Raw genomic sequence first — 22,277 nt, 5'->3', positions numbered from 1 at the left:
AAATCCCAGGTCTTTAGACAAACACAACCAATTATCAACCAGAAAATGTTTAAATTCACCTGTAGCCTGGAAGCCCCCCTGATTTGAGTTGTCCCACCTTTCTGGACCAAACCAATGTATTTCTTAAATGTATTTGATTGATGTCTCATATCTGCCTAAAATGTATAAAACCAAGCTACACCCCAACCACTTTGGGCACATGTTCTCAGGACCTCCTGAGGGCGTTGTCACAGGCCATGGTCACTTGTGTTTGGCTCAGAATAAATCTTCAAATATTTTACAGAGTTTGACCCTTTTTGTTGACACAAAGAAGGAGTCAGTGAACCTTAAGACAGATCAGTATAAATTATCCAATCTGAGGAAAAGAGAAAAATCAATTTTAAAAAGAAAACAAATACTCAGTGACATATGAGATAATATCAAACAGATTAAAATACATGTAATTGACATTCAAGGAGAAAAAAAGAGAACAAATGAGTCAGAAAGGAATTTGAATAAATAAAATAGTCCCCCTCCTTATCCTTGAAGGATATGTTCCCAGACCCACAGTAGTACCTAAAACCATGAATAGTACTTGCTATGGTTTGAATATGTTACCCGAAGTTCATATGTTAGAACCTTAATCCCCTGTGCAGCAGTCTTGAGAGGTGGGTCATTAAGGAAGTAATTAGGTTGTGAGAGCTCTGCTCTCGTGAATAAATAGTGCAGGAATGGGAGTGGGATCCTGATAGAAAGAGTAAGTTTGGCCTGATTTTCTGTTTCACTTGCTTGCTCACCATGTGATGCCTTCCACCTTGGAATGACTCTTGTCAGATGCCAGTGCCATGCTCTTGGACATTCCAGCCTCCAGAACCGTGAGCCAAATAAACTTCTGTTCCTTATAAATTACCCAGTCTGTGGTATTCTGTGATAGCAGCAGAAAATGAACTAAGACAATACTTAATGTTATATATACACTCTTTTTCCTATATATAAATACCTATGATAAAGTTGAATTTATAAATTAAACACATTGCTCTTGTGCTTTAGGCTCATTATTAAGTAAAATAAGGACTACTTGAATATAAGCACGGCACTACCATGACAATAGATCTGATAACCAAGACTGCTAGTAGTAGGTAGTATATACAGTGTGGATATGCTGGACAAAAGGATGATTCATTTCCCAGGCAGAATGGAGTGAGATGGTGCAAAATTTCATCATGCCTTTGAGAATGGCATGCAATTTAAAACTTCTATTGTTTATTTCTGAAATTTCCCATTTAATATTTCCAATCTTAGTTGACTGCAGGTAGCTGAAACTGTGGAAAGTGGAACTGCAGAGGAGAAGGGACAATGGTAATGGCTGAAATTTTGCCAGATTTAGTGAGACATATCACTTTACAGATATATAAAGCTCAGCAAACCCAAGCAGAATAGACACAAAGAAAACCACACTTAATCACAGTATAGTCAAACTACTGAAATCAAGGAGAAAAATAATTTCTTTCTTTTTTTTTTTGGTTTTTTGTTTTTGTTTTTGTTTTTGAGACGGAGCCTCGCTCTGTCGCTCAGGCTGGAGTGCAGTGACTTGATCTCAGCTCACTGCAACCTCCGCCTCCCAGAGTCAAGCAATTCTCCTGCCTCAGCCTCCCAAGTAGCTGGGATTACAGGTTCACACCACCACGCCCAGCTAATTTTTGTATTTTTAGTAGAGACGGGGTTTCACCACATTGGCCAGGTTAGTCTTAAACTCCCGATCTCAGGTGATCTGCCCACCTCGGCCTCCCAAAGTGCTGGGATTACAGGTGTGAGCCACTGCACGTGGCTGAGAAAAAGAATTTCTTGAAAGCAGCCAGAGGAAAAGAAAAACACATTACATACAGGGGAATGACGTTAAGAAGGACTGCCAGCTTCTCACCTGAAGCAATGGAGGCCAGAAGGTGATGAAACAACATCTTTAAAATGCTAGGGGAAAAAAATTTCTGCCAAAAACTCAATATGGAGTGAAGGTATCATCAAAAATGGGGCATAAGGTAAGACGTTTTGAAATATCAGGGTGATAAAACTCATCAACAGTAGACATATAGTACAAAAAAATAAAGAGTTTGGCTGAAAGAAAAGACATTATATGAAATTTGGATCTACTGAGCGGAAGAAAGAGCATAAGAAATGATAAATGTGCAAATAAATAGAAAAGGCTAACTCTTTTCTTTCATTCTTTCTTTCTTTAGAGACAAAGTCTCACTCTGTCACCCAGGCTGGAGTACAGTGGTGCCATTATAGCTCACTGCAGCCTTGAACTTCTTAGATCAAGTGATTCTCCTGCCTCTGCCTCCCAAATAGCTGGAACTACTGGCACACACCACCAGCCCTGGCTAATTTTTTTTTATTTTGTAGAGAGAGGATCTGGCTATGTTGCCCAGGCTGGTCTCAAACTACTGGCCTCAAGTGATCCTCTTTTCTCAGCCTACCAAAGTGCTGGGATTATAGGCATGAGCCACCATACCCTGACTTTTTTTTCTTTCTTAATTTCTTTTAGAAAGCAACTGATTGCTGAAAGCAAATAATATTGTATTATGGGATTTTAACATATATAAAAAGCATATATGACAACAATAACAAAATAATGAGGAAAGTAAACAAAATTATACTATTACCAGGTTCTCAATTTTATGTGAAGTGGTGCAATATTAACTCAGAATGTACTAATAAATTAAGAATCCATATTGTAATCCCTAAAGCAAGTATGAAAATAATACAAGAGGTATAGTTAAAAAGCCAGTAGAACAACTAAGATTGAGTACTAAAAATATGTGATTTACCAAAAATAAGGATGAGAAGGAGAAACAAAGGAACAAAAAATATTTGAGACTATTGGAACTTCTACAAAACAGTAGAATTTAATTCAACATACTGATAATTATATCAGATGTAAATGTATTAAACACATCCATTAAAAGGCTGTGACTGTAGACTGAATGAAAAAGGAAGACCCAGGCCAGGCACAGTGGCTCATGCCTGTAATCCCAGCACTTTCAGAGGCCAAGGAGGGTGGATCGCCTGAGGTCAGAAGTTTGAGACCAGCCTGGTCAACATGGTAAAACCCTGTTTCTACTAAAAATACAAAAATTAGCCAGGCGTGGTGGTATGTGCCTGTAGCCCCAGCTTCTCAGGAGGCTGAGTCAGGAGAATCGCTTGAACCTGGGAGGTGGAGGTCACAGTGAGCCGAGATTGCACCACTGCACTCCAGCCTGGGTGACAGAGTCAGACTCCATCTCAGAAAAAAAGGAAGACCCACTGTGTGCTGCCTAAAAGAGGCTCACTTTAAATGGAAAGGCATAGGTTGAAAATAAAAGGATAAGGAAAGATATACCAGGTAGACAGTAAGTATAAAAAAGTAAGAGAGGCTATGTTAATGCCAGACAAATTAGGCTTCAAAACCAGAAAGTATTATCAGAAACAAACAGACACATTTTATAATGATAAAAGGGTTAAGTCCCAGGAGGATCTATCAGTCCTAAATGGCAACATAGAGAAGCCCTGTCTATACAAAAAATTTTAAAATTAACCAAGTATAGTGGTGCACACCTATAGTTGCAGCTGCTCGGGAGGCTGAGGTAGGAGGATTATATGAACCCAGAATTCAAGGCTGCACTGAGCCATGATGATGCCACTGCACTCCAGCCTGGGCAAGAGAGTGAGACCCTGTCTCAATAAAAAGTAAACAAACCAACAGAATTTGAAGAATTTGAAAATCACAATCAAGAAACTTTAATTACTCAATTGATATTTATAACACATTTCACCCAGTAACTATAGAATAGCAAAATATACATTATTTTCAAGTGCAAATGGAACATTCATCTAGATATACCATACCATGTGTTAGGTCAGAAATAAATCTTAATAAATTTCAAAAGAAATTCTAATTGTGCATAATATATTTCTTAACCACAGGGAATTAAATTAGAAATCAATACCATTAAGATATCTAGAAAAGGCTCAAATATTTGGAAATTAAACAGCACACAATTAAATAATCCATGAGTCATAAATTATAAGGGAAAAAATATTTTCTGAATGATGATAAAAGTACATTAGAGGACCTGGTGCGGTGGCTCACACCTGTAATCCCAGCACTTTGGGAGGCTGAGGTGGGAGGATCACCTGAGGTCAGGAATTCGAGACCAGCCTGGCTAACATGGCAAAACCCATCTCTACTAAAAATACAAAATTTAGCCAGGTGTTGTGGCGGGTGCCTGTAATTCAAGGAGAATCACTTGAACTGGGGAGGTGGAGGTTGCAGTGAGCCGAGATTGTGCCATTGCACTCCAGCCTGGGCGACAGAGTGAGACTCTGTCTCAAAAAAAAAAAAAAGAAAGAAAAAGAAAAACAGTACATTGGAAAAGGCAAAATGAAACTATGGTGATAAAAATCAGAATAGTGATTGCCAATGGAATATGGGGATTAAGTCAAAGATGGCACGAGGGATGACGTTCTTGAATTAGCAAAGGTGTGACTTTAACTGTTTTTGAGGACAGATTGTCTGAACCAATAGGCAATGATGCCACTGACGAAATCTCGCTCTTGTCTCCCAGGCTGGAGTGCAATGGCAAAAGGCGTGATCTCAGCTCACTGCAACCTCCGCCTCCCGGGTTCAAGCTATTCTCCTGCCTCAGCCTCCCGAGTAGCTGGGATTACAGGTGCCTGCCACCACACCTGGCTAATTTTTGTATTTTTAATAGAGACAGTGTTTCACCTTGCTGGCCAGGCTGGTCTTGAACTCCTGACCTCAGGTGATCTGCCCACCTCGGCCTCCCAAAGTGCTGGGATTACAAGCGTGAGCCACCGTGCCCAGCCTATTACTGCCATTATTATGTCTCCAGCCAAGACTTTTCCTCTGAATGCCAAATTCATATGTTTAATAAGCAACTTGATGTCACTTTGAATGTAATGTATCAATAATGGGACTCGTGATTCCCTCCTTACAGACTTGTCTCCAAATCTTTTCCACTGCAATAAATGGCATTATCATTTACCCAGTTGCTTAAGCCAAAGACCTAAGCAGAGTCTCGCTCTGTCACCCAGGCTGGAGTGCAGTGGCACAATCTCGGCTCACTGCAAACTCTACCTCCCGGGTTCACACCATTCTCCTGCCTCAGCCTCCTGAGTAGGTGGGACTACAGGCGCCCACCACCACCCCTGGCTAATTTTTTGTGTTTTTAGTAGAGACGGGGTTTCACTGTGTTAGCCACGATGGTCTTGATTTCTTGACCTCGTGATCCACCTGCCTCAGCCTCCCAAAGTGCTAGGGTTACAGGCGTGAGCCCTCGCCCCTGGCCAATTTCTCTCTGTTTCTTATGTTTCACATCTAATCTGTCACCAAATACTGTTGATTCTGCTTCTAAGGTACAGTAGTTTCTCTTTATCCTCAGTTTTGCTTTCCATAGTCTTAGTGACATGCAGTTCACCTCAATTTGAAAATATTAAATAGAAAAATTCCAGAAAGAAATAATTTATACATTTTGGGGGGCCTGGCAATTAATTTTTTTTTTTTTTTGAGATGGAATCCAGTTCTGTCGCCCAGGCTGGAGTGCAGTGGCCGGATCTCGGCTCACTGCAAGCTCCGCCTCCCGGGATCACGCCATTCTCCTGCCTCAGCCTCCCGAGTAGCTGGGACTACAGGTGCCCGCCACCACACCGGGGTAATTTTTTTGTATTTTTAGTAGAGAGAGGGTTTCACCATGTTAGCCAGGATGGTCTCGATCTCCTGACCTCATGATCTGCCCGCCTTGGCCACCCGAAGTGCTGGGATTACAGGCGTGAGCCACCGCGCCCGGCCGGCAATAAATATCTTAATTTTTGTTTCATTTTTATGATGACAAATAATTTTCAAGTTCATTTTCTTGCTTGTTTGTTTGTTTAAATACAAAGTTAAACTACAAACAGGTACGATCAAGACATTGTATCTCACATTTACACTCCCATCAGATCCTCTTCCAATTCACTGACCACTGACTAGGCTAGTGGGGGGTGGGGACGAAGGCTTTTTTAGGTAGCACCGTGGTGAGGCCTGGGGTGGGGCTGGGGGGAATCAAAAAGGAGGACAGGCTCTCATACCTGTCTCCATTCACATTTACCTGGGACCAGGGTAGGCAGAAGATACCAGGTCATGGCTCCGGAGCCCTGTCCCCCTGGACTGCAGGGACAGTGAGTGAGAATCAGTCTAAATTGTGTGCCATTCTGAGTAGCATGAGGAAATCTTGTGCTGTCTTATTCCATCCCACCTAGCACATGAATCATCCTTTGGTGCATATATATCCACACTATGTATGCTACCCACCCGTGAGCCACTTAGTAGCCATCTCAGTTATCAGCTCAATCATCAGGTCAACTGGACGTATTGTAGTGCTTGTGTTCAAGTAACCCTTATTTACTTAATAATGGCTCCAAAGTGCAAGAGTACTGGTGCTGGCATATTATATAATAGTTCTATTTTATTATTTGTTTATTATTGTTAATCACTTACTATGCCTAATTTATAATTAAACTTTATTATAGGCATGTCTTAAAAAAAGCATATATAGAGTTTGATACTATCTGCATTTGCAGGTATCCACAGAGGAACTTGGAATGTATCCCCTGAGGATGAGGAAGGACTATGAATATGGCAAATCCATCTACATCTTTTCTCTGCTACTATCATTCTAGTGTAAACCATTATCACTCTGAGTGCTCCAGCGACTTCATAAGCCAGAGCAGATTTTTAGAAAAGTAACTTGGTTTGTGTTGCGTTCCTGTTCAAAAAGTCCTTTATCAGGTTTCCAGTGCCCCAGGTACTATGTGATCCGGCCTCTGCCCACCTCCCCCATCTCATACCAATGCCCCACCTGATTAATGTGATCAGCACAGGAACATCTCAAAACCACCTTGAGGCCTTTGTGCATGCTATTCTGTCTGTGTGAAATGATCTTTGTGCTCTGATTTTTTCTCAGCCTTAAGTCTTTCTAAGTTTAAATGTTACCTCCCTTAGGTCCTATATTATTTTCAGAGTGGTCTCCCCTAAATCATATTATATTCTCTATCAGTGCTGTGGATCGAATGTGTTCTCCAAAGTTCACGTGTTGGAAACTTAATCCCCAATGCAGCAGTGTTGAGAGGTGGGAGCTTTAAGAAGTGATTAGGTCCTCAGAGCTCTGCCCTCACACATGGATTAACGGTGATGTTGCAGGAGTGGGTTAGTTACTGTGGGAATGGGCTCTGGATAAAAGGATGAGTTTGGTCTCCTTTTATCTCTTGCTCTCTCTCACTCTCTTTTACTCTGTGATGCCTTTTACCATGTTATGCAACAGGAAGGCTCCCACCAGATATGGCCCCTTGATCTTGGACTTCCCAGCCTCCAGGACTGTGAGCCAAATAAATTTATGTTCATTATAAATTACTCAGTCTCAGGTATTCTGTTATAACAAAACTAAGTGGGCCAGGTGTGGTGGCTCATGCCTTTAATTCCAGCCCTTTGGGAGGCCAAGTTGAGAGAATCGCTTGAGCCCAGGAGTTCAAGACCAGCCTGGGCAACATAGTGAGACCCTGTCTCTGAAAAAATCCAAACAAAACCATAATAGACTGAGACACTCGGCATTCTATTTATTTTCACCACAGTTCCTCTCAGAATCTGAAATTTTTATAGTTATGTGTTTATAACATCTCGCCTACAATACCCAACACACACACACACACACACACACACCCCTACCTAGAATGTAAACTCAGGAAAGCAAAGACCCTGTCTAATTCATAGCTTTCATATCGGTGTGGTGGCCTGTGTATCTTGAATGTTGAATGAATTCAGTTAAGGAATACCAGGGGATGCCAAGACAGTCAACTGAGAGTTTCCTGGTTGTACTATATGTAACAGTCTTCTTTTTGTTAAAACCTACTAACTGTTCTTTTGTTTTGGTTAAAAAAAATGCTGGGTTTGTTACTCTCATTTTTGACAGCTATAAAAAGGAGAAATTAATCCACACAATCTCACACAATCTGGGAGGAAAAATAAACTTCTGTACTAGGCCTCTCAAGGCTCTTTCAGACAGACAGAGAAACAAAGATGGACAAAGAACGGAGATGGACTAAGAAGCTGAATTATCTCCCTACCTCTTGTCTCACTCCCACCACCACAACCCACCTACCCAGCCCAGACTTTCCCTAGCCTTGATTACACACATGTGACTGTATAGTTCCCTTGTTTGCAATTCCTCAATGACTTTTCATCAAATATTGAATACAAACTCAAGAATTTCAGCCCAGGCCATTTATTAATCTTTAGTTCTTTGTTCTTGTCAGTGACTCAGCCTGCTTTTCTTTTCTTCTTAAAATTCCACCATCCATAATCCTCCATTGCTTCAATTTCTTTTTTTCCTTTCCCAAGGCTGGCTATGGAATGGGTCACATTTCCCTAGCAACCCATGTAGGGTAGATGTAGAGGATCGAAAAATGCTACCCCAAAATGTGTCACTTTGACATAAAGATTATTTTGAGCTGGAAACAAATGAGAATCAACAGATGTGAAACTGCCATTTGCAAAATTGTAGCTGAGGCAATGAAAGAGGTCTGACCTAACCAACTCATCTGCCTTCTAACCTCCAAGCTGTCCTTGTTCATTCCTGGGTATAAACTGAACTAACTTTGAGAATAAATTAGTCTATGGTTTAAAACAAAGACGATAAAAGCCCTTTTCCAAAACAAATCTCTTTCTTGCCTGGGGACTAGACTGCCTTTGTAGGACTAACAAATTAGCTGCAAGATTAGAAATTATGGTTTAGGATTCATGCAGATGAAGGCTACAAGATTCCATTCCTCCCTAAACTGCTCCTAAGATCAGTCCTTGAGATATTTTGCAGACCCTGCACTTGATGGGTCAGCTGGCACCACCGAGATCAATTAACTGGTTCATCTGATCTTGTGTTCCCCACCCAGGACTGACTCAGCACAAGAGAACAGCTTCAAGAGAACCTACGATTTTATCTCCTACCTATCTAACCAATCAGCACTCCTGGCTCACTGTCTCCCCCCAACCCCACCCACCAAATTGTCCTTAAAAACTCTGATCCCCAGCTGGGCGCAGTGGCTCATGCCTATAATCCTAACACTTTGGGAGGCTGAGGCAGGTAGATCACTTGAGGTCAGGAGTTGGAGATCAGCCTGGCCAACATGGTGAAACCCCATCTCTACTAAAAATACAAAAAAATCAGCTGGGTGTGGTGGTGCATGCCTGTAATCTCAGCTACTCAGGAGGCTGAGGCAGGAGAATTGCTTGAACACGGGAGGTGAAGGTTGCAGTGAGCCAACATTATGCCACTGCACTCTAGCCTGGGTGACAGAGCAAGACTCTGTCTCAAAATAAACAAACAAACACCTCTGATCCCCAAATGCTGGGGAGTCTGATTTGAGTAATAATAAAACTCAGGTCTCCTGAACAGCCAGCTCTGCATGAATTACTCTTTCTCTATTGCAATTCCCCCATCTTGAGAAATCAGCTCTGTCTAGGCAGCAGGCAAGGTGAACCCACTGGGCAGTTATGAAATGGGAGAGTTCCCTGATCCCCTCACAGGACTTGTGACAGGGGTGTGGCTTCTTTGCTTGGCTGCCACACACTCAAACCCCTTACGGGATGGGGAGCATGCAGACAGGCAGGTGCAGGAGCCGGGGCAAGCATTTTTGGGCTCCGGCCCCATGGTAGCATCTAGAGCTTTGTTACAGTTAATGCTTTTTTAGCAGTTGCTATCCACAGATGACTGTTAAACCAGCTCAATGGAGAGTCAGAGTGACAGCCTTTTACATCCTGCCATCTTGGTAGCTGGGGCCTTGTCCAGTGTCCAGGAAAAATCAGGTCACTCGGACTTGAAGGTTGGTGAATGCAAGGATTTTATCGAGTGATGGAGGTGGCTCTCAGTGGGGTGGATGGGGATCTGGAAAGGGGATGGAGTGGGAAGATGGTCTTCCCCTGGAGTTCAGATGTCCCCCCACCAATATCCTCTCCAACTGTCCCCAGCCAAACTCCTCTTGACATTCAGATGCTCTTTCTCTTCTTCCCTTCTCTGTCACACTGCTCTGTCACTCTTCTGGTCTTCTGTACCTGCTCGTGGAACTTGGGATTTATATAGGCACAGGATAGGGGCGTGGTGAGCCAGAGTGGTCTTGGAAAAGGCAACATTTGAACTGAAAACAGGAATGTCTGTTCCCCTTTTAGGGCCGTGGGTTTCCAGGCTTGAGGGTGGGGCCTTTGTTGGGGAACCACCCTCTTCTACTCAGTATTTCCCTGCCTCCCGTCCATATCAGTTACAGAGGCTGAAAGAAGCCTTTTGGAACTTTACTTATCCAAGCAAAAGCAGACACTTCTGAAAAATGAGGATTTCCATAAATCCCCTCTCCCAGGGAGGTTTTAAGACATTGTGCCACTCACAGACAATTGCTGTCTTGTTTAACATTATTCAGTTTTATGGCCATGAAGACCACAGAGAGTTGATGTTAAAATGGATCTGCACAAACAAACCTTGCCCCATCAGTTTCCTCCATGTATTTGCCTTCTCACAATGTGTCACGCCTGGAAACTCCAAGTCCTTTTCCTTTGTCTTGGTACTTCTGTAACCACCCAGTGGGTTCACCTTCCTGCTGCCTAGACAGAGACAATTTCTCAAGACATGGAAATTGCAATAGAGAAAGAGTAATTCATGCACAGCTGGCTGTGTGGAAGACCATAGTTTTATTATTACCCAAATCAGTCTCCCCTCACAGGACTTCTGACAGGGGTATGGCTTATTTGCTTGGCTGCCACACACTCAGCCCCTGGCTAACTTCACACAAAGTAGGCTAGAAACAGCAGCCAAAGAGAAACAATAGGTACTTTTTGTCTTGAGTGGGTGATTGCATTTTGACAACTTCCTTCCAAGGAAATGCTTACCTCAAAAAGCTTTTGCTTCAAAAAAGAAACGTCCTCTGAGAAGGCTTATTTGTTTTAATTGACAAATTGAAGCCTGGCCCACATAGCGAAGCCCCATCTCTACTAAAAATAAAATTAGCCAGGCGTGGTGGCGCATGCCTATAGTCCCAGCTCTCGGGAGGCTGAGGCATGAGAATTGCTTGAATCTGGGAGGTGGTGGTTGCAGTGAGCCAAGATCGTGCCACTGCACTCCAGCCTGGGCGACAGAGCCAGACTTTGTCTCAAAAAAAAAAAAAAAAAAAAAAGTGTAATTGTACTTATTCATGGGGTAACATTTGATGTTTTGACACATATATCTGTTGTCTAATGATCAAATCATTATCTATCGCCTCATGCATTCACATTTCTTTGTGGTGAGAGCACTCAAAAGCCTGAGCATTGAGTGATTTTTTAAATCACTCATTTTAGACTTAGGGGATCCTTTCCTGAGCTCCCTTAAAGAGTATTTTGTCTCCTAGACTGTTCTGACTCCAGTCACTAAGACTCTTGAAAACAGGGACCAAGTATTCCGATGCCTAGCACAAGAATGGGAATGGAGTGTTGATTCTGAGCACAAACTCTGACCTGAGGTGGCTGCATGGGGCACTGAGAATGGCTGTGATCCTGGAAGGTGGAAGAGCACAGCAGCCACCTAGCAGCTTCTGCTTGATAAGGATTACTTATGGTCACAAATGTGCATTTGCCTTGTCCTGCTGTGCCTTCATCCTCACCGAGAACCATTTAGGTTTCTTGTGTACCATAACAACTCTGTAGACTTTAGGCTTTCCTGCAAGAACTCTTGTTATCCCCCAGGACTCTAGCAAAATGGTCCTCACTGCAGCTTTCAGCACCTGTACCTCTGTGAGGCCCAGCGCCTAATCGAGATGGCCTGGGGAACTCCAGGGTTTCTAGATGACACCCATCAGCTCCCCACACCTCACCCACCATGAATGAGAAGACAGATGAATTCTCCTAGTGCTTTATGGCTGAGTTCGGTTCATCAGTCTCCCACTTTCAGGCAAACGCCTTCTGAAGCTCCCACTGCCTCTGCCTTCAATTCCACATCCCTTTGCATTGATCTCATTCATCAACCAGCAGGTTACCAGGGATTTGTAATTATCCTCAAGAATTTTAGATCCCATGCAAATGACCCACCCAACAGCTTGCCTTCAGACTTCCTTAATGTGATTCTAAAGATTCTAAAGATGGCCAAATTCCTATCACACCTGAGAACAGTTCCATTTGCATAATGGTCAACTCTAATGACACCACTCAACCTCAGTCTCCTGGCCCTCCGCTTCACTTCCTCTAGGGCTGCTTTATAGTTAAAGAAAACCTGCTGTCCTTTGACCTCTGTGTCTTGTTTCCCAGTAAGTACAGGAGAGTCCATAGAGCTTTAAACTCTCATCTCTGGCCTGGACCTTGGGATACAAGGCTTCAATCTCTCTCCAACCACTAGCCCTTTACTCTCTGTGCTGCTGTGCCATTCCCCCACAACCTCTACCCAAGCCTTCTCTGGCAGCTGAGAGCTGTTGGAAAAAAATTACATGACATTGGAGGCTAATATTACACTCAATTTATGATGTCTAATTTAGGCTGAATTCTCAATACTTCTGTTCAGTGCTTTATAGGATTTCAGATCAGTTCTGTCCAAAGACAAAATTACAACAGGTTTAGTTGAAGATCTAATTGGCTTTTGTTTGTGATTCGTGAATCAAGGCAGGTTCCATTCTATAAAACAGAATGAGAGCTCCCACGGGGCAATGGCAGAACAGTCGGTTTTGTAAGGTGGGAACAAGGAAGGAAACAGAACAATTTTTTAAAAAAAAAGTTGATTGGTTAACTTCAGGTTACTTTTTTGTAAAGATTAAGGCAAAGAGGACCTCCTGAATATGCTGATTCAGATAGGCTGGAATGTCCTGCTTCCAGAGAAAAATCTGTTTTTGAATCTACCTGCTACCTTGGTTTCAGTTTGATTATGTGACATTTAGCATGAGTGACTCCATTTTGGTATGGTCTGGTCTGTTGAGGCCTAGTGCAGGAACCTAGTCCAAAACAATGGGTTCTCCTAATTTTTGTGTGCCAGTTCCTTCCTTAAATCCGGCTGAGGCTTATCCAAACCATTCACTCCTTTAATCATTTGAAACCATTTGCCCCCTCCTGCTGCTTCTCTTTTGGCCAAAGATCCCACCTTCTACTTTGATAGGAAATAAAGGTACAATTTCTCATCTAGGTTCCACCTACAAACACCTCTGCAATTTCATGTATTCTTAACTCCAACCTGTTCCCATGCCTGGTTCTGGGAACTATAGCTTCAGCAAAGGTCTTGGTATTTGTCAATAATGTAAATTATCATTGGACTCACCCTAGACTTGCTCTGGGGATGGACCTGCAGACTGTTCTAAGAGGCCCTCCAGATGATGCTGGGGCAGCTGTTTGAGACTGGTGTAGACCTCCTCCTCTGAGGACTTCCTTGTTCTTCTTTCATCTGTCTTCATTTTCTCTCTTGTTTCACATAATATTTCCCCTTCTGGAAAATTTATCCTAAAGAAATAACTGAAGGAAAAATAAATCTTGGGGCCCCAGAATCACTAAGGTACAGGTAAAAAGTCAAGGTGGGAACTGCTTAGGGCAAACCTGCCTCCCATTCTATTCAAAGTCATCCCTCTGCTCATTGAGATAGATGCATATCTGATTGCCTTCTTTGGAAAGGCTAATCAGAAACTCAAAAGACTGCAACCATTTTTCTCTCACCTACCTGTGACCTGGAAGCCTCCCTCCTTGCTTCAATTTGTCCTGCATTTGTGGATGGAACCAATGTACATCTTACATATATTGATTGATGTCTCATGTGTCCCTAAAATGTATAAAACCAAGCTGTGGCCTGAGCACATTGGGCACATGTCATCAGGTCCTCCTGAGGCTGTGTCACAGGTGCACCCTCTCAACCTTGGCAAAATAAGCTTTCTAAATTAACTGAGACCTGTCTCAGATATTCAGGGTTCACATAACCTAAAATGAGGACAGTTTTATACTTACACATAGATGTTTATTACAGTATTATTTATAACTGGGAAAAACTAGAAAGAAGCCCAATGTCCATGAAATTATTAAGAAAGGACAATGAAGGCTGGGCATGCACCTGTAGTCCCAGCTACTTGGGAGGCCAAGCTTGAGCTCAGGAATTTAAGGATGCAGTGAGCTGTGATCACACCACTGTACTCTGCCTGGGCAACAAGTCAGACACTGTGCCCCTCAAAAGAAAAAAAGGACAATGGACTATAAGTAGCAACTGAAATGATGCTTATTAATGTAAACCAAAAATAAAATTAGAAGGCCCCCCAACCATCTGAATGGACTTCCTCCTCAACCAGGGCTCTTGAAATGTAACCTCAGAGACTGTTTCAGGCTATGATGTGAAGTGGGGGATCAAACATGCCTCATTATACCTCTCCAGCATTAACTCAACACAGACTTTAAGTCTGAAAAGAAACACTTTGCAACCTATTCTCTGAAGCCTGCTAGCTAAAAGCTTCATCTGCATGATAAAACTTTGGTCTCCACAACTTTTTTTTTTTTTTTTTTTGAGACAGAGTGTCACTGTGTCGCCCAGGCTGGAGTACAGTGGTGTGATCTCAGCTCACTGCATCCTCTGCCTCCCGGGCTCAAGCAATTCTCCTGTCTCAGTCACCCGAGTAGTTGGGATTACAGGCATGCACCCACCACGCCTGGCTAATTTTTATACTTTTAGTAGAGACAGGTTTTCACCATGTTGGCCAGCCTGGTCTCGAACTCCTGACCTCAGGTGATCTGCCCGCCTCAGCCTCCCAAAATGCTGGGATTATAGGCATGAGCCACTGTGCCCAGCCGCCACATCTTATCACAACCCAGACATTCCTTTCTATTGATTCCAGGTCTTTAGACAAACTCAATCAATTGTCAACCAGAAAATGTTTAAATTTACCTATAGCCTGGAAGCCCTCCACCCTGCTTCGAATTGTCCCACCTTTCTGAACCAAACCAATGTATTTCTTGAATGTATTTGATTGATGTCTCATGCCTCCCTAAAATGTATAAAACCAAGCTGTACCCTGACCTTGGGCACATGTTCTCAGGCCCTCCTGAGGCCATGGTCACTCATATTTGACTCAGAATAAATCTCTTCAAATATTTTACAGAGTTTGACTCGTTTGGTCAACATTACGTATTTAATCACACAGGGAAATGATTATACTACTATACTAAATAAAAAATTTTTAAAGGAAATATAAAATTGTACATAAAGGCTGGTTTAAGGCTGGGCGCAGTGGCTCACACTTGTAATCCCAGAACTTTGGGAGGCCAAGGCAGGCAGATCACAAGGTCAAGAGATCGAGACTATCCTGGCAGACATGGTGAAACCTTGTCTCTGCTAAAAATACAAAAATTAGCTGGGTGTGGTGGCACATGCCTGTAGTCCCAGTTACTTGGGAGGCTGAGGCAGGAGAATCACTTGAATCTGGGAGGTGGAGGTTGCAATGAGCCGAGATTGCACCACTGCAGTTCAGCCTGGTGACAGAGTGAGACTCCATCTCAAAGAAAGAGGCTGGTTTAAAATGTTGGTTTTAATACCAGCAGTTAGCTATGTTCCATCTCAAACCCCTCTAAAACCACAATAACAGGGGTTTCCTTTGTTATTTTTGAATTTTTGGTAGCCATGGGTGTGTTGCTATGTTTTACAGGCTGGTACCAAACTCCAGGCCTCAAGTAATTCTCCAGCCTTGGCCTCCCAAAGTACTGGGATTACAGGCAGGAACCACTGCATCCAGCCCATTTGTTTCTAAAGTAGAAAATCACAAGAGCAATGAGGGTAGGAGAGGAGACAATTATGAGAGGTGAAGCCAGCTGGACTTCCTGGGATGAGTGGGGACTTGGAGAACTTTTCTGTCTAGCTAAAGGATTGTAAATGCACCAATCAGCACTCTGTAAAAAAGGACCAATTAGCACTCTGTGTCTAGCTAAAGGATTATAAATGCACCACTCAACACTCTGTATCTAGCTAAAGGATTGTAAACGCACCAATCAGCACTCTGTAAAATGGACCAATCAGCTCTCTGTAAAACGGACCAATCAGCAGGATGTGGGCGGGGCCAAATAAGGGAATAAAAGCTGGCCACCAGGGTCAGCAGCGGCAACCCGCTTGGATTGCCTTCCACTCTGTGGAAGCTTTGTTCTTTTGCTCTTCACAGTAAATCTTGCTGCTGCTCACTCTGGGTCCACACTGCCTTTATGAACTGTAACACTCACCACGAGGGTCCGTGGCTTCATTCCTGAAGTCAGCGAGATCACAAACCCACCAGGAGAAACAACTCCAGATGCACCAACTTTAAGAGCTGTAACACTGCGAAGGTCTGTGGTTTCACTCCTGAAGTCAGTGAGACCACGAACCTACTGGAAGGAAGAAACTCCAGACACATCTGAACATCTGAAGGAACAAACTCCAGACACACCATCTTTTTTTTTTTTTTTTGAGACGGAGTCTCGCTGTGTCACCCAGGCTGAGTGCAGTGGCCGGATCTCAGCTCACTGCAAGCTCCGCCTCCCGGGTTTACGCCATTCTCCTGCCTCAGCCTCCCGAGTAGCTGGGACAACAGGGGCCCGCCACCTCGCCCGGCTAGTTTTTTGCATTTTTCAGTGGAGACGGGGTTTCACCATGTTAGCCCGTGTTAGGATGGTCTCGATCTCCTGACCTTGTGATCCACCCGTCTCGGCCTCCCAAAGTGCTGGGATCACAGGCTTGAGCCACCGCGCCCGGCCCGACACACCATCTTTAAGAGCTGTAACACTCACCGTAAAGGTCTGCAGCTTCATTCTTGAAGTCAGCGAGACCAAGAACTCACCAACATTAGATTCCGGACGCAATAACACCAGCATTTTAGAAGCTGGAAAATGGTGGAATGGTGAACACCTTGAGATGAATTCCCTAGCCAGCAGTGAGGAAACACTGGCTTACAGAGCAGAATCCCCCCTCCATCCGCAGGAATTTGCAACATCGTATAACTTTCTGAGTAGTGGCATAGGTGAGTTACAAACAGAGGGAATGATTGAAATTAGGTTTTTTTTTTGAGACAGGGTCTTGCTCTGTCGCCCAGGCTGGAGTGCAGTGGTGCGATCTTGGCTCACTGCAGCCTCTGCCTCCTGGGCTCAAGCGATCCTCCCATCTCAGCCTCCTGAGATGCGTGCCACCATGCCTGGCCCATTTATTGTATATTTTATAGAGAGGGAATTTCACCACATTGTTCAGACTAGTGAGAGAGTAGAAAGGAAGAAACTGGTCAAGCAGTTAGGGTGGGTCCTCGGTTGAATTCTTTAAACAAAAGAACAGCCTGCAGGTACAGATAAGGGAACTTGCAAAGAGGGGCTTGCCTAAGACATGCCCACAGCTGAACAGATAAGAAAGGCTACACAGGTGACTTTCCCAGTCATGCCTGCAATGGAAAATTCCATCCCCTGACACATGCACAGTAAGGGGAACAAAGCAATATGGAATAGCTCAAGCTAAGAGCCCACATGCACACTAGGAGGATGGGGTGGAGCTAGCAGAAATTTGCATCTTATGCAAATGAGACATCTAGTCCTCTTCAGTTTCTTATAAAAGCCTTTGCATTTAACTGTAAAAACAGCAACCCTCTTCCAGGCTCCCTCTCCACAGCAGAGAGCTTTCTTCTTTCACTTATTAAACTTTCGCTCCAACTTCACCCTTTGAGTCCAGGCTCCTTACTTTTCTTAGTTGTGAAACAAAGAAATGCAGGTGATACCTGGCAATGAGAAACTGCTACATTGAGGTGCATTGGCAAAACAGTAACATTGTGGTGCACTGGCAAAACTGTAACATTTTAGTGCATTGGCAGGGAAAGGAAACATTGAAAGGGTGAGTAGAATGGACCTCCAAATCTTTACTTTTGTTTGGGGGCTTCTTGCCCTCAGTTTTTTTAACTAAACAAAACACTGGGCCCGTCAGCCAGTTAAAAGCTTTTAGAGTGGCTGCCATCCTTACAAGACTCAGGGGACAGGCTTGCTGGAGAGGACTTTCTCAGTCCCCTATTGCCCTCACATGGTGGGACTATTGGCTCTGTTCCAATCCAGTTTCCTTTGGAAGGAGGTCATGGGGCAACTGAAGGCATCTAGCCAAGGCTATAGGCCCCTGGACAACCTCTGGCCCCCGACAGCCCATCAGGGTGTCAGCACCAGTACTTCCAGACTTCTCTATTGAGAAATTCTACATAAAGAAATTCTCTATTGAATTTCTTTATTTTCTTTTCACAGCTCTCATATCTCCTATTCCTTCTTTATATGCTACGTTGAGGGAATTTTTACAGCCTGGGGAGTTAATCTTGTTGGGTAGAGTTAGCAAGTGCCTTAGTAACCAAGAATGTAAATTTTAACAAATTGCTGCTTCTGTGATTTCCTTGAGATGGGAAGATTTCAAGATTTCAGTCTAAACTTTCACCTAATAAGGGCCTTTTTGTCCCCCAGTGATAGGCATTCCTGGCACTGTATGTGAGGATATTTCACCCCAAGTGAATACCCTCTGTTCCTTTTTTTTTTCCCCATGTAAGAGCTCAGCACTCCCCAGTGAATTTAAGCAGCTCCTCTGTAGGACAAGTTAATTTTTTCCTGCTAGTAGGCATGTTCTGGGGACATCCTGTTAAGCCCCAAACTTTTCTTTCTAACATCTGCTTGGAAAGAATTTGGAGTCAGTTTTTTTCTGACATTTTAAGCACTCCAGTGCCACCTACTGGGGTGGGATTCTTCTCCATGGGGAGCCTTGTCAGCCCTTTGCCCAGAACCTCTAGTTCCCTGATTCCTTTCCCTCTTACATCCCTCTCTCAGTGATCAGACCCCATGCCCTATTTGTAAGCAGAAAATCTCCCCTTTCAGCAGCTGGGAGGGAGCCATCTTGGGAAGATAGATTTTAGCCTCAGTGCTATCCCTATCAGAGGGAGGACAGCCATTCGATTCTTACATTCTTTTGAGACATCTTTTCTGCATCCAGCTACATTGGCATCTAAGTGAGAAATGGATCTTATGTTTAGAAGTCAATTGGTCCCATTCTCTAGGAATTCATAACTTTGCCTGGGCAGTAGTAAGAGGATGTATGGATACAGTTAAGACACTCCCTCCATTAAAGGATCTCGCCCAAATTCATCTACTGTGCAATTTCTCCTGGGCCCCTGGGGTACCCTGGGAGCCTTATGGGCCATGTGGGTCTGGGAAACCAACAGGGTGGAGAGCTAGGGCCTCATACAGGTAAACGTGACTACTCTTGCCGACTAGCTCCTCTAGATCCATGGGTGAAGGTCATGCTTGCATCCATGGGTGGTATCTACATGGTTGCCGGTACCCTGAGGAGATGGGATGAAAGAGAAGTGGGGGATCCTTTCTATCTTTGTCTCAACTATGGGTCACTCTGAAAGGAGGAGTAAGACTAAAGGACTCCTCCTCTCCTCTTTTCTTTTTTTTTTCTTTCAGGCTCAATTCACTTTATTTTTCTTGTATAGAAACCCTATGTTGTAGCCATAGCTGGAGCCTGGGTCCTCTGCACAGAGACTCTGGTGTGGGTCTTGACGAAGTGGTCAGTGTATTCCTGATAGGGAGACTTGGTGAATATAGTCTCCTTCCAGGGGTCGGGGGTCAGGTAGCTGTAGGTCTTAGAGATGGCATCAAAGGTGGCCTTGGCAAAATTGCCCAGGGTGGCAGTGCAGCCCCTGGCTGAGATGTAGCAGTCATCGATACCAGTCATCATGAGTAGCTTCTAGGGGCCAAGACAATGCCAGTGCCCCTGGGCACAGGGATGAGGAACACCAGCACAGAGCCACAGCAGCCTGTCACCTTGCAAGGGAGGGTGTGGGGTTTGCTGATCTTGTTCCCCCAGTAGTCTCTGCATGCAGGGACAATGGAGAGCTTGGTCAGGATGATAGCCCCATGGATGGCAGTGGCCACCTCCTTGGAGCACTTAACACTGAGACTGACGTGGCCATTGTAGTCCCCAGTGGCAACAAATGCCGTGAACCTGGTGTGCTGGTTGGCATGGGTCTTCTTCTGCACCAGCCTAATTTTCAAAACCTTGTCCTTGAGAGTGGCCCCCAGGAAAAAGTCAATGATCTCAGATTCCTTGATGGGCAGGGAGAAGAGATAGATCTCCTCCAGGGACTTGATCTTCATGTCCTTGACTAGGTGGCCCAGCTTGGTGATGGTCATCCACTCCTTATACTCTGCCTTGCCTCCGCAACCTCCATGGTGTTGGGCCTGGCCCTGTCCATGGCCACAACCCTGGCCCCGGATGCCACTGCCAAAACCTCTGCGGAAGCCACCATGATTCCCCATCCCAGGGCCCCTGGGGCCTCCGGCCTCCACCCCTCTTGCGCCGGCATCATCTGCCATTTGGTGTTTTCTTGGAGAAGTCTCTCCCCTCTTTTCTAGATGGGCAACAACCCATCTTCAAGCCTGCACTCGCCTTGAGCGTAGCCTGGATGTAACCCGGTGTAACCTCAGATCCTGAAGTTTGCTTTGGGCAAGCCCCAACTTCACACATATATAGAGATCTTCCAACTATTTAACCCAACTATTTAAACTCTCCTGGAAGGATGTTATGTTACTCTTAAATCCTACACCGCTTCTGAGAAACAGGCAGCCCTACAGGTAGCAGAGAAATTTGGAGATGAATAGCATATTTCCTCTAGTCATTCAAAAAAGAAAGCCAGTCAAAAGGGGAAAGAGAGTGAGAAAGAGACAAAATCCCCATTCTCAGTAGGAAGAGAGGCAGTGCCCCTTGAAACCTCTAATTGGAACGCTAGTGATCCCATAGATGAGTGGAAAAGAAAATACTTTCTTTTTTTTTTTCTTTTTTTTTTTTTTTTTGAGACGGAGTCTCGCTCTGTCACCCAGGCTGGAGTGCAGTGGCCAGATCTCTGCTCACTGCAAGCTCCGCCTCCCGGGTTTACGCCATTCTCCTGGCTCAGCCTCCCGAGTAGCTGGGACTACAGGCGCTCGCCACCTCGCCCGGCTAGTTTTTTGTACTTTTTAGTAGAGACGGGGTTTCACCGTGTTAGCCAGGATGGAGAAAATACTTTCAGATGTGTATATGAGAGGGCTTACAGAGGACCAGAGCCAAACCTTTTAACTACTCTAAGCTATCCATGATAAATCAAAAACTAGATGAAAATCCTTCAGCCTTTTTAGAAAGGCTGAGAGAAGCCTTGGTAAAACACACCTATCTCCTAATTCAATTGAGGGACAGCAAATCTTGAAAGACAGATTTACTCAGGCAGCCCCAGATATCAGAAGGAAACTGCAGAAACAGGCTATTGGATCACATGGCACCACAGAAAACCTCCCAAGGGTACCTGCCTTGGTCTTTTATAATAGGGACCAGGAGGAGGCCCAGGAAAAGGAGAGGAAACACAAGAAAAAGGCAGAGAGAGGGATACCTTGGAATGGAATGCAGGCCTGGGACTCCATAAGTCTGTTGTTCCAGCCAGCCTGGTAAGCTGGTCAGTAACAAATTTCGCTGCAGGACTCCATCTTGTTTTACATCCTTCGGACTGTGACCTGTAACCACGTGGCAGTACTTTGTTTTAGTCTCTGCCATTTTACAATGGTGGCCTGAGTTCAATCCTGGCTTGAGGAATGAGTACTTTTGGGTTAATATCTGTGTGACTTTCGCCATTTCCTGATTCTCTTCTCCTCTATGAACAACATGTACCTTTTTCCTTAAATCTTCCTTTCCCTCAGTTACCTTTAAAGGTTCTATATTTTGTAAGAACTGCTTATCCCACTTTGAAAATACTGCATACACTTGTGGTTAAATCATAATCTTAATTGAGGCTTGTTGTTTTCGCCTGTGAGGTTACTTTTGGTAAAACTCAAAAGGCAGAAATATTAACCACTTGGTGTGGCTAAAGTTGGGTAACAAGGGATTTAACAGGATTTTCTTAAAGAGCACTCAGCTGAATTAAAAGTGGATATCTAAGTTACAGGTATATTTAAAAGGCCTTTGTTTTTCTCTTCTTGGATCTTGTTTTTCTGAAAAAGAGTTTTTTTCAGTCACCTGAATTCTTTTTCTCCATTTTGTCTGCCATCCTTTTTTTTTTTTTTTTTTTTTTTTTGAGATAAAGTCTCACTCTGTCACCTAGGCTGCAGTGCAGAAGCATGATCTCAGCTCACTGCAACCTCCACTTCTTTGGTTCAAGCAATTCTCCTGCCTCAGCCTCCCGAGTAGCTGGGATTACAGGCACTCACCACCACACCCAGCCGATTTTTGTAGTTTTAGTAGAGATGA

At 43.9% G+C, this 22,277-nt stretch overlaps 1 pseudogene; it reads right to left on the bottom strand.

Moving 5' to 3' along the window:
- Positions 1-19,632: 19,632 nt before the first annotated feature.
- On the bottom strand, positions 19,633-20,795 carry LOC110740894 (annotated as a pseudogene).
- Positions 20,796-22,277: the final 1,482 nt, after the last annotated feature.

Source organism: Papio anubis, chromosome 10, assembly GCF_008728515.1.
Source record: "Papio anubis isolate 15944 chromosome 10, Panubis1.0, whole genome shotgun sequence".
Lineage (NCBI taxonomy): Eukaryota > Metazoa > Chordata > Mammalia > Primates > Cercopithecidae > Papio > Papio anubis.
Note: the sequence above shows the minus strand (reverse complement) of the source record. Positions and strands in the feature narration are given on the sequence as shown.